Raw genomic sequence first — 11,840 nt, 5'->3', positions numbered from 1 at the left:
CAATTCAGCACAGAGCTCCTGAATTGTCTGGTATATAGTCTCAACTGACCAGTTCACACAGTCATGGCTTCCTTTCGCTCTTGCATTTAGAAGATGACTCAGGAAGTCTTCAAAAAGCCTCTCTCTCAGGCAGTATTTAGGATGCCATAAAAAAAACATGCATAAGAGCTTTCATGAGTTGTTTATGTTCTTGATGTGAGACAGGCTCAGCTTTATTTCTAACTTTCTTCTAAAAGCCACAGTAGCATCATCTTCTTCTGAAACACTGCACCTCTGTTCTTCACAAAAAGTTTCTCTTCTCTGGTTCCAGGACTACAGGACTGCTGGTGTGTTGCCTTTCTGGAGTCATTAGAAAGACTTAATCTACCTGCAGGGGGATTTCAAATGAAAATCTCTAGTTGGGCACTGTTTAACCATCTCATAGCTAATTTCTACCCTTCCAACTGCCCATGGTAAAATCCTCTCAACAGTGTCTCTTCTCCCTCATAAACATCTTCTTTCCACTCAGGATCCAGCATAAGGCACCCCTCTTCTCCCAAATCCTCAGCCTGTGCTCTGGGAGTCTGGGCATCAGGCTCACTGGCCTGCTTTATGTTAATGCCTCCTGCCCAGGTTCAGGCATCTCTGGCAACTGTTGGGTTAGGGGGCTACTCTTCCCACATCCCCCCACCTCCTCAGAAATATCACTATGGTAGCATTTTTTCAGCAGGTGTCTGGCAAGCCTTCATGGTTAAGCAGGAGCACAGTGTCTTACTGTTGCGGTGTAAGAATTTCTACTTGCTTTTGTCTTTGTAAACATGGTCTTGAAAATACAGGGTCTGCTTTTGCAGGTTTCTCAACAGGGTTTGGAAAATAGTCAGTCCAGGGCTTCTGTTCTAGGTCCCACTCCTATACTTGCTCCAATTGGTTTAGTGCTGCTCTTGGGGAGGTTTGACACCCCTGAAATTCATGCCAATTGGACGATGATTGTAGTGTAAGTTGCCAGAGGGGTCACAACTCAGCTGCTACCTGATAGGTCATGGCCTAGGATGACAGAACTTCTGGGGCCCTTGGGGTGAGCCATGTGCCCTGAGGGCAGGCCCTTCAGGAAGGTTGTGTTTCCCAGTTAAGGGATGGATCTTCTAATGCCACAGACTATGTGATGAAGACAGGGGCTTCTGACACAAAGATGGTGGTAAAGATGGCTAGCAACATGGGGGGTGAGGGGTCATGCAGGCAGAGCTTCCAGTGTCACCGACCATGTGATGGGGTAGGGGCTTCTCAGACCAACATGGTGGTTTTGAAGGCGGTTTTGAAGTCCTGTGAGTGGATCTTCTAGGGTCATGGACCACGTGGTGGGGCAAGGGCTTCTGCGATAAAGATGGACATCTTCTCTTTTCACCTACAAAAGGGAAAGGGAGTAAACGTAATTCCTTTGACTACATTTGATAACACTGTTGCCAGAAGGCCATGTGATGATGTTCCATATCTGGTAGCAGCATTCAGTGGGAAAAGGCAAGGCAAACAAACATGGGCAAATCATGTGGAGGTGAATGTTTTGCCACAGCTTTGGTGGGAGTATAATATTGGATCCTAATCTTGCCAAAAGGAGAACATGAGAGATTAAGATAGCCAGTGTCCATTAATTAGTCAATAAACAACCACCATAGAATATTTTAGATGGAGAAGAACATTTCTGATAGCTATGAGGGAATTTGATGTGCTGGGAAAACTATCTGTCAGTGTAGCATTTCATGCAGTATAACTGATCAGGGAATGAGGTCTTCTAAAGCACATCTAGAAAAAACTGTAAACTTGCTCAATGAACTTGCAACTTGTCAAAGTAAATAATTTTTTTTTGCATGGTGAAACAAACATTTAAAAAAATGCATTTTGGTTCTGTCCTAACCTAAACAATTTATCCTTTAAAAAAAAAAAGTATTTTAATTCCCCACCCCTTTAAATTTATGTCTATCTTGAAATAAAAATATCATTCTTAAACAAAAATTCTAAAAATGAAATGTTTTGTAAGTTTGGCAACAACAACAACAAGTTTTCCTGTCTCTATGCAATCACTACTCCCCATGAATGTCTCTAGTTAGCAATTATAGCTTAAACATCCCATCCTGGTCGGTTAGGTTCCCAAAAGAAACTGGTAACTGGGCCTCCGTTCTTATCCATAAAAGGTAGGCCAGATGTTCCATACCCATGCTCATTATCCTGAAATGATTGCCTGGCATAGTACCAGTGTTGTCAGCATTCAGCACCATTGCCTTGACATGATAGATAAAAAGACAGCTGAAGAAAAGGAGCGAGATAAGGAAAACTGTATGTGTGGACAAATAACTCTGATGTTAAAGCTGTAACTAGGAAAATAAAATTAGTAGTAGATAGAGCTGAACATGTTTGAAAATTGCAGTTTTCTAAGGAGTGATAAGTAAAGTCCTTTCCTGTATCGATCAGTTTCTGACTTTGCTGTCATTGCGCTCCAATTAAAATGAACTTTGCAACAGCAAGGCATCCTCTGTCCTCTGTACACAATTCTCAGCCCTGCAGAATTGAAACCCCCCCTCTCTCTTCCTTCTATTATCTTTTTAAAGGTCTATAGTGCTTTTCTAGAATCATTGCAGCAAACTGCAAGTGATGTATGAAATGAAAAATTCCTGCCCATCCAGTGCCCAGAGGGGATACAGACACTGCTTTTGAAATTGCCATTGCTGTGCAAGCTGCAGCAGTTTCCTAAAAGGTAACAGGAGTTTTACAACCCTTCTGTTTCTTTCCTTGTCTGCACACTCATTAGGTTAGCTGGTGACAGCTTCTGGAGCAAGGGCATTTTTTTTTCAAACCAGGACTGTTCAATATCAGCCCATATCTGTCCCATGAGGAGTTAATATGTAGCCTGCAGGGTCCCTCCTGGCTTCTGATACTGCTGCTGTGGCTAGGGTTTCTGAGGCAAGGCAGCACAGTGAGAAGCTGGTGAATTTGTTGCCTGTGCAGCGGTAGCATGGGAGTGGTGGGGAGGGGTTGAGGAAGCTGGGTGCTGCCATGGGGTGGAGGGGCTCATGTAGTGGGGGCACTGAGGAACCTGCACAGCATGTAGCCCTACAGCATTCGCAGCATGCATCCCCAGGCCCATGGCCTGTGTGTCATGTGGCCCATCTGCTCTAGTTGAATAACCCATATTCAAACAATTCCCCTGCTCCTCTAAGCCTTCTTTTTCCTGTAGACCCAGACTGGTATTTTCAAATGTGTAGCTGGTATCTTTAGAAATCTAGTTTATTTCAACTCCCTTGTATTACAGATGGTTTTAAACCTAAATCCTAGAACCTAAAAATGAGGGAAAAGTTGAAACTTTATGGATTGTTGGACCTGTCTCTTCTTTATAAGTGGTCCCCCAGATCACTTAGATCACTAAGTGCCTGCTCCTGCAGGAAGACCATATGTCAGAGGATGCTTGGCACATTGTAAAAGTTGGCTGTAGGTTACTTTTGCTGTTGTTGTACTTTGTATGGCAATTACACTTAAGAGCACTTATACACATACCTTTGTCTGTTCCAGCACATCAGAAATCCAGTGCATTGGAGCAGACTCAATTTATCGAGTCTGCTCCATACATGAGCTGATGCATGTTGCACTGCATTGCATATAGTTGTATAAGTGGTGAAATGCATGTCACTGCACAGAAAATGGTGGCAGTGTGCTCTTGAACTAAAACACCTTTCATGTGTTTTAGTTCAAAAATGCACTGCCACCATTTTCTCAGTGCTGTTGCACGTTTTGCCCTTTATACAAATGCCCTGGCTGGCATTGGAGCCTTATTCTGCTTGATGCTGCACATGGCCATAGTGAGAGATCCTTCTTCAGCAATCCCTCGCAGATGAGGATTATTGTTTTATGTGTGTGTCTAAAGACGGCTGATAAGGCCTATTTGGGATTGACAGACTCTACTGCAACTCAGACATGTTTTTGGCTCATGACACACTGTTTCTGCCCCTCGTTGTTGGGATGTTTCGAAGTACTGAGATCCCTTCAGCAGCCTCAGTGCATGGCCATAGTGAGAGATTATCCCTGTCTGGAATATACAGAGTATACGGATTCAGTGAAGGATTTATGTATCTCAGATGGGAAGTAGGGACATAGATTCTCTGTAGTCCAGAACTATGATGGTAAAAACCATTACACAGTTGCTGTCTACCTCTAAAGGTGCTAGTTCCCCAGACACATGGAAGTACTGCTTCGGGCCACAAAGAGTAGTGTCTGAGCCAACTATTCTGTAAACTAGATCCCTATTGATATTACAAGTTTCTTTTGCTGACTTCTGTCTGTGCAGGTCATGAAGACAAAATCACATCCCATAAGCAACATAGCTCTGTGAGGAACTATCCTTTCTTGTCCCAATCCCCCTGCCCCTGCCTTGGCTTCATCATCCAGGTGATCTGGCACAGTTCTGGAGTCAGGAGAACTTCTGTAGACAGAACTTGGTCTATATCTGGGGCCATAGCATTGATACAGCACAGGAGTTACTCCGCTTATTGAGTGGACTGATGTGGTAGATATGTTCTCAGGAAGTTACTGTGTTGCGTCTGCCTTTCCTTGTTCAGCAGCTTACCCAGGACCTGAGACACATATAGGTAATTCTCTACCCAGGTAAATAACCTCACTACTAGACTAAAGAGCCATGTTTATGTTTGCTTTGTGTTTGTCACTCAAGGTTCAGGAACAGGAGGAATTGGAAAGTGTACCACAAGAGAATATCCTCAGAGGTGGAAAGATTTCGCTTTGAACCCTGAGTGCTGCCAGAAGAAGAAACCTGAATCTGTCTGCTGTATCATTATGCCTGGGTCCTGCAGCACTCGCTTTGCTAGTGGGTAAAAGGGGGATATTAGTACAGCTGTTTTCATTATTTTAAAAGTAAAGTGAAAGTGATCACTTCCAAGAGGCTGCTCCAGGCACCTAAGTCTGAGCAAGGGCACAATTTAAGACATACCTGTCCTCCTCATTTCCTTAGTGGCTTGCTCCAAGTATTTTACCATTTAGTCTCCTACCTATTTTAGGTTTCATTCTGAGGTGCCTAATTCCCAATAGAGGGGGCCTGTGAGTTTAGCATAGGGTTCTGCATATCACTCCAGAACTACACACATCTTTCAATAGCCTCTTAAAGTTGCCACTGACCACATTCAGAATTGCAGTCCTAAAGCCTTGTTTTGGATCTAGCTCCTAGAACATAGATTCATGAATTCATAGATTGGAAGGGACTGGAAGGGACTTCAGAAGATCATCGGGTCTATCCCCCCCTGTACTAGTCAAGAAAGACAGCTGGGGTCAGGTGACCCCAGCAGGTGATGATCCAGTCTCCTCTTGAAGATTTCCAGGGTAGGTGATCGCACCACCTCTGGAGGGAGTTGATTCCACAGTCTGGACACCCTAACTGTGAAGATTTTCCTGGTGTTGAGCCTGAAATGGTCTTCCAGGATTTTGTATCCATGACTCCTGATTTTCCCCAAGGATATCTTGGTGAACAGTTGTTTGCTGAGCCCCTGTTGGATTTCCATGATGTAGCAGTAAGCTGCTACCAAGTCCTCTCTCAGCCTTCTCTTTTTGAGGCTGAAGAGTCCCAGGTCCCTCAGCCTTTCTTTGTATGGCTTGCCATGCAAGTCTCTGATCATACGGGTGGCTCTTCTCCGACTCTCTCAAGCTTTTCCAGGTCCTTGTTAAAGTGCGGTGCCCAGAACTAGACATGGTACTCTGGCTGCGGTCTCACCAATGTTGAGTACAGGCAGCCCTCAGACATATGACAGAATTGGTTCCAGAAAAATGTGTTGTAAGTCAAAACATTGTAACTCGGAACCAATTTTCCCACAGGAACAATGTAGTACCAGAATGGTATTTTATTTATAATGCTTCTTGGCTATACTATTTCTAATCTCCATATAGAGATTACAACACTTCCCCAACCCTCCCTCCACTCTCTTTCAAAGAAAAAAAGCAACCCTAAAATTTAGGTATTATCTAAAAAACTAGCCTTAGTGTTATGATTGGGAGAGTTGCATTGTTTCAGTATAGACTGACTCTAGTGCATACTAACCTGTGTTAATGCTTCATTACCATGCAGTAAGACAGGCATCTGCTTCCAGAAGAATCCTGTACTTTTTGAGAAGGAACACACAAATTACTAAGAGGTGTCAGCGACTGTGTGAGATACAGAGCTTTCTAATATGTGAAACCTCTTATTGAATTCTCTTATGAATATATTTCCTATGTATTTGATTAGTCTAATTTATACTTTTAAACTTTAAGGGGTTCTGCCCCAACAGTAATTTTCATTTCGTCCCAATAAACATTGCTTATATTTGAGGTCAATATGTCCTTTTACTGTATTTGTGTAAGTCTGTCTCTGGTTCATTAATGTTAGCCATTCCATCCTCCCTTTACAGTTTGAAAATATTCTCAGCTTGCAGGGTAGTACATCTGTTTATCATGGCCAGGAAGAATGCAATTGTTGGAACCAAAGTTCAGTATTTGTCTTAGGGGAGATTGTGGCAGGACGGGCCTTGAGGCAGATGTGGCACCCCCCTGGGGCCTCACTAATTCTGCCTGCACTCCCAGTCCTCTGAATAGCTGTTCTTGCTTCTCTCACCTACCATGTCTTGATGTACTTCTGATAAATTGGGAGCCTGCCCCTGAGTCCTGAAGTGCCTTCACTGATGTCTCATTGACCTTTCATGGTCTCTGGGCCCTCAGTGCACTAACCAGAACTCCACTGTTCTCTGCAGGTCTCTCTCAAGGCCTAGCAGGCCTACTGGTGTCTGCCAGGGCTTGAGAGATACCTGCCAGTGGTCACACAGCCCAGGGTCCCAATTAAGCCATCAGCCTCTTACTCTTGGTCTCTAGCCTTCCCCATAGACACGCCTATGCTTTGCAGGTGTTACTCTGTCCACATTTACCTTCTTGTATAGGCATTGGTTGCCCTAGCATACAAGTTATTCTGGCTGTAGGTTGGTCACCTGGGCCCATGTGCTGTGGCTTGGCCTTTCAACCTCAGCTTCTCAACAGCCACAACTTGCTTCTGTCACTCCCTCTGGGCTCAAGCTCTTGTCCTCTTGCTCTCATTCCTGGGGTCAGATTCTGGTCTTCTTGGCCTCAGTCTGCCCCTGCCTCCCTCTGTTTTGTGCCCCTACACCTAGCAGGTCTCAAAACCTGGTGTGCCCCTCAGGAACTCCTGTGTGGTCTCCTTACAGTTACTATCCAGTTCTCCAGTACAGAACTGGAACAAGAATGCAAGCAACTGTTTTAAACTCAAGCAATCAAAGTGTTCCACCCCTGAGTCATCAAACCACTACATCAAGGCACCTCCCTACTCACTGGCTCTCTCAACCTGGGAGTACCTGACATGGCCTGCAGCTCCATGCAGGCAAGGTTGGGGAGGGAATCATACTTAACTGCCTGCAATAGGACAGTGTAGTACAGTAAAAGCTGTTATCCGGCATCTCCCAGGAATGGGGGATGCTGGTTAATCAAATATTCCGGTTAATCAAATGTGCATGGTCTGGTGCACTCCCTGGCATCAGTGTGCTGGGGGGACAGGGAGAAGGGCCACATGCAGGCTGCTTTGCTCTGGGCCATGGGCCAAAGAAGTGGCAAGAACTGTGCTCGCGGCGGTGGCGAAACCCAGAGGTGGTACTCTTGGTTTCGCTTTTGCCACATCCCTCGGATGCTGGTTAATAGAGTTTTCCAGCTAATAAAGTGTTGGTTAACACAGCTTTTGCTGTACTCAGGGCTGCTCTACTTCTGTGTCTCATGGCTTATAACTCCTGGGCTTCTCCCTTTCTGGTCAGGTGATCTTCTTACTGGCTGCAGATGTGTTCTCTGAGGCTCTAGAGCAGCCTACTGATGTTTCTTTGGCCAAGCAGCAGTAGTACCTTTGCTGCCTAACCAGGGCCCTGCCCTATTGTCCAATTGCTAAGCAGTTAACCACGCAATAAACACTTGTAACCTATGAGTTCCTGCCTGCCTACTCCCCTGTACCTAGCCCACAATCAAGTGTCTTCCCTTACCTGGGGACATTCCTGCTGCAGTTTCTTCCTTAAAAAACACAGAAGCCCCTGATCTGCTGTTACAGAGACGTGGATGTCTTGTATACATCTCCTGTAACTGATGGCTTTCAGTGTAGTTTAGAATTAACCCATAAAGGTTTGGAAATTTTTTAAAAGTTGTGCCATGGCAAGCACAAATTTCTGTCCACAAGATTTGTGCCTGCCTGTTTTGAGTTTAAATTATCTACTGTTTCAAGCCGCAAGTTCTTGTAATTTTAACTACCTGATTAGGGCCCAAATAAGGTAGTTACATATCCAAAGATATGGATTTCCAGTTGAAAATTATTATGTAGGTCCAAAAATATGGATGCAAATTTTAGAGCTGCAGTTGTGCATGTAAATTGAAAGCAAGCACTGGTCATTCCTAAAATATAGATCTTAATTTCATACTGTTGGTCAGTGTAGTAAAATGATGAGTTTCTGCTTCTTTCTAAAAACAAGTAATGGTATATCCTATTTTGTAGTGGAAACTAAACCAAGGGTATGTTAATATTGGTACTGGAAAACACCACAATGTATAGAATGCACTTTATTTATTTTACTCCCATGTTTCCAAAGGAAAGATTAATGAAAATACCATGAATTTAACCTTAACAGTTAATAGGTGGATTTTTAAATAAGAGATGTAGAGTATCATAGTTTATGATTCAGAAAGGAATATCAAGCATAGCAAGCAGGGTGGGATAATTTGCTAAATATTGTTAACAAGAATCTCTCACTTAGTGTAACTTCCTCAGTTGAAATTTCCCCTAGCACTTTGCCAAAAGCTATATTTCTCCATTGTGTTTCCTCCTTGCTTTCCTTTGATTTCTAATTGCTGTCCTCCCAAGGGTCTTGTTATAGCTGGAAGTCTTGTTAGTTTTTGTTTTTATTATTATTATTATTTTTTTACATTTCTCAAACTTTTGTTCAATTTGTATCATTTGCTTCACCCCTTGTTTCATCCTGTTCTTCATTTAACAGGCCTGATCACCCCTTTGCCAGTGTAAAAAAATACAAATATCTGTGTTCTTGTTCATAGCATTCAATCCATTGGCGCCCTGACTGTTCTACAGTTATGATGGTTGTCTTTATTTGTGTTACAGTAGCATCTGTTGGCCCCAACCAAGATAGGAAGTTCAGACTATAGAGAGGAATAAAGAGAGTGAAATTACATGTTACACTAAGACCATATTAAGGGCACTTAAACCACAGGAATCCTCATGTTAATTCTTATTAACTTGTGCTAAGTACCCTCTGAGCATCTCAGAGTTATTCCACTTCAGGTAAGGTTAACTCTGGGCCATGCTACCTACCTTGTGTTAGGGTAACTTCAATCTGTTCCATGGAGATAAAACAAGCAATTTATAGTCCTCCAACACCCAAAGACACAGCACACCTAGTTCCTCTTCCCCAGAACCTAGAGCAAAGAGAGAGCCAGGGGCTAGGGACAGACATTACACGTAAACCATTTAAGTGATCAGAAACTGGTTTAAATCTGTAACAGATCAGAAGCTCAGTGCACATAAACCAGTTTCAAAATGGCTGAAGCTGGTTTAAGGTAAACCTGGTTGAATGTAGTATCAGACTTAACTGAATTGGGTCAAACTGGTGTATGAAACTTCTGTCCTAGACCACTTTCTATTTCAAGTTAAATCACAGTCCCACAGTGTTTTGCAGCCCTAGGCTTGGCTGAGTTGGGCTGTGCGGTCTGCTACAGAGAACAGGGCTGTCCCCACCCCTCTGCTCTCTAGCTGGAGCAGTGAGGGCTGGCTTTCAAGGGTTGGTGGTGGGGGGAAAGCCCAGTAGGGGTTCCAGCAGAGTTGGAGGGAGGGGGGCTGCCCCCAACAAATCCTAGGTGGGGTCTGGGGCCAGGGTGGGGGCTTAAACACACATTCCCACACCCAAACTTTCTGCTGGCTGCAAGTGTGGACTACAAATCCCACGGGCACTTGGAAGCAGGAAGACAAAGTGATGAGCAACCCTGCAGAGTCCTCCTGCTGTATTTGTGGACTGCAAATCCCAGAGACCTTGGGGGCAGCAGGAAGAGGAAGTGGTCACACACTGTGCTTTAGTGCTTTCCAGCTTCTGGCCTGAACTACAGACCTGTGGCTGCATTTTCTGTATCAAAGGTAAATGTCTGTTGACTTCTGTTTGAGTTTAATCCATACAGGTTTGACTAACCTGCAAAGACTATGTAGCAACATTAAAATTGTACTCACCTGAAGGGATAAGAAGGGCTACCCAGTAGAGGGACAGTGTGAAGAGAGAGAGAGTTTGTTCCATTGGGGACACTGTTTGTCCTGAGGATGAGTGAAGCTGCTTTGGAGGCAGCCTTTTTTGAAGTGGAACAAGCAATGTAACCCCATTAGGGGTTTGAATGAGAGGGAGGTTACTAAGAGCCCAGGAAGTGTCCCCCAGGAAGGGGGGGAGCAGTTTTTTCCGGGGTGGTGGTGGTGAGGAAAGAACCTTAGGGAAGAGAGAGAGGCTAGAGGCCAGGAAAAGGGACCTCACCACAACCATCCCTCAGAGAGCCCCTGTCATAGCCCTGCAGAAGTAGCAGGGAGGGGCTGTGCAGCCTTTCTTCCCCCTTGGAGCCATGCTGGGGCAGGCACAAATGAGGACCTGCCTATCAGGAGACTCCAAGCCTAGGAAGACCCTACAAGCCCCTGTTTGGCATGGGTGAGCACAGGAGGGGAGGGGACGGAGGACCAGGGGGAGACTGCTTGAAACTGCCCTGGTGTTTAAATAAGCTCTTGATGGCTTATTAGTTGGTATATCAATTTGTTTATTGGTTCCTTATTTGTTGTGGCTAATTTGTATGCCTTTGCCTGGTGTAAGATGCATCAGAGAAACATTAACACTTAAACCACCATTGCCAGGTTATGTTGTGTAACATTATTTGTTTTATTGTGTTAGTTATACACTATCTTGTAAATAATTAAGTTCTGTAAATAGTTTTATAATGGTCTGCAAGGCTGTTTTGATCATCAGGGGAGACTCTGCTTGGGGACCCTGCAGCTGCTACCCAGGGAGCTGAACAGGGCCACTGGCTACTGGGTACCCCAGGATCCCACTATTCAGGTAAGGGTGCAGGTTGTGTTGTGCCCAGGGTTACTACTGAATTGATGCAGTCTCGGGCTTTTTTACTGTCTGTACCTAGTCCTGGTGTCCTGGGCATCCTTGCTCACCAGCCCTCCAGTGGCAAACCAGAGCTGTGCAGGGACGGAACAGTATTAACCATTAATGTGCAACTGCTCACAGCATGTCCAAACTTTAACACAGTTTAATACTCCACAGATTGTGTATGGTCACAGCATCACAGAAACATAGCAAGTTAGGGTTGGAAGGGACCTCAGGCAGTCATGTAGTCCAACCCCTGCTCAAAGCAAGACCAGCCCCAACTAGATCTTCCCAGCCAAGGCTTTGTCTAGCTGAGTTTTAAAAACCTCCATGGGTGGAGATTCCACAACCTCTTGGGGTAACCTGTTTATGGTGAAGTGGGCATCACTTACTAGCTGCATCTAGCTCCCCACCTGCCTCTGGGCACGCTGCCTGCTTGTCTTGTCCACCATGCCTTTTTGGTAATTAATAAAGTTGTTAACTGAAGCAGGAGGCTGCCCATTGTTGCACCCTGATATTGGGGGGCGCTATCTGCAGCTCCGTTCCACCCCTACACCATGGCCCAACCCTCACAGATGGCATCTCAGGCAGTTAGCTGAGATTGCCTTCGCCAGTTAGCTGTGGCCCCCAACCATGGGGGCCTTCAGCTTCCATAAGCCCTGTCCC

At 44.8% G+C, this 11,840-nt stretch overlaps 1 long non-coding RNA gene across 1 annotated transcript in view; it reads left to right on the top strand.

Annotated features, from left to right (window-relative positions):
- Positions 1-10,142: 10,142 nt before the first annotated feature.
- LOC149864378 (uncharacterized) overlaps positions 10,143-11,840 on the top strand; it is a 150,083-nt gene continuing 148,385 nt past the window's right edge. The window contains exon 1 of the long non-coding RNA XR_016442667.1: positions 10,143-10,183. This is a non-coding gene — a long non-coding RNA (uncharacterized LOC149864378). The remainder of the gene's footprint in view (positions 10,184-11,840) is intronic.

Source organism: Crocodylus siamensis, chromosome 5 (genome assembly GCF_052110815.1).
Source record: "Crocodylus siamensis isolate JL-2025a chromosome 5, ASM5211081v1, whole genome shotgun sequence".
Lineage (NCBI taxonomy): Eukaryota > Metazoa > Chordata > Crocodylia > Crocodylidae > Crocodylus > Crocodylus siamensis.
This window is presented reverse-complemented; position numbering and strand designations above follow the sequence as displayed.